This window comes from Aplysia californica, unplaced genomic scaffold (genome assembly GCF_000002075.1).
Source record: "Aplysia californica isolate F4 #8 unplaced genomic scaffold, AplCal3.0 scaffold00848, whole genome shotgun sequence".
In the NCBI taxonomy this organism is placed as follows: domain Eukaryota; kingdom Metazoa; phylum Mollusca; class Gastropoda; order Aplysiida; family Aplysiidae; genus Aplysia; species Aplysia californica.
The window spans coordinates 13,421-14,506 of record NW_004798118.1 but is presented as its reverse complement, the minus strand read 5'-3'; positions in this window follow the sequence as shown (position 1 = coordinate 14,506).

Sequence of the window (1,086 nt, the reverse complement as noted above, 5' to 3'; positions counted from 1 at the left end):
GGGGGTATTGCGCAGTTTGACATGTTGATCTTTTTAGAGGGTTACATCCTACTTACTTTCGAGAAGCCTGAGCCCTTAATCATATGTCATATCCCGTCAAAATCTGTTTTCTGTGCTTTCTGCAAAGGACAACACTGGCTGCACATTAAGAGTTGTTGATCTGTGTAAATATAAAAAAGGCTAGATCAAGTAAAGAAGGATAGAAAGAAAAAGAAAGGAGTAAGTAAAAAAGAGAAAACTTGAAAATAGAGATAAAGATAGAAATTGAGAAAAATAAAGACAGAGAGGAGGGGAAATTTATAGAGAGATAGAGAGAAAGAGAGAGATGGGGGAAAGTTAGAGAGAGGAAGAGATAGAGAGAAAAGAGAGAGAGAGAGAGAAAGAGAGAGAGAGAGAGAGAGAGGGAGAGAGAGAGGGGGGGGTGTGGGGATAAGAAGAGGAAGTGCCCAACAGCTATAGAAACCTTCTAACCCCAGAAGACTAGAAGATCTTTATTGCAAACTCTCCCTATGAGCTGGCTAAGTTTGTGTTACCCATTAGGGCATATTATTTATACAAACACTGAAAGCTGACCATGGCTTCTTCTATGTTTGAGAAAAGTAAGAGGACAGTGAGAGAGGTATAGAAAGATACACAGAAAGATAGAAAAAGAGGGGGAGAGGGGGAGGGAGGTAGGGAGGGGGGACGAGAGAGGAGGGGGTGGGTTTCGTTCATGAGGAGATCAGAGGGGGGAGAGCGGGGGCTATAGAGACGGGAAGAGGGGTAAGGATGGAAAGAAAGAAATGTGGACAGGCAAGAAAGAGAATGGCAGAGAAGTGGATTGGAAAGAGGTTGGGGCTACGGATTACTTAGGTGGAGGGGGGGAGGGGGAGTAGCGTGAGAGAGGTACAAAACGGGCTGACCCTAGACGGTCATATGATCGCCTAGGGCTGACCCCTAGTATAAGAACGTATAGGGCTGACCCCATTGTCTAAGCAACCACAGCGAAAAGGGACCTATTGGGGGACACAGGTAGCGAGACAGGTAAGTCTGCCACCATGAGAAGGGCTCTCTCTCTCTCTCTCTCTCTCTCTCTCTCTCTCTCTC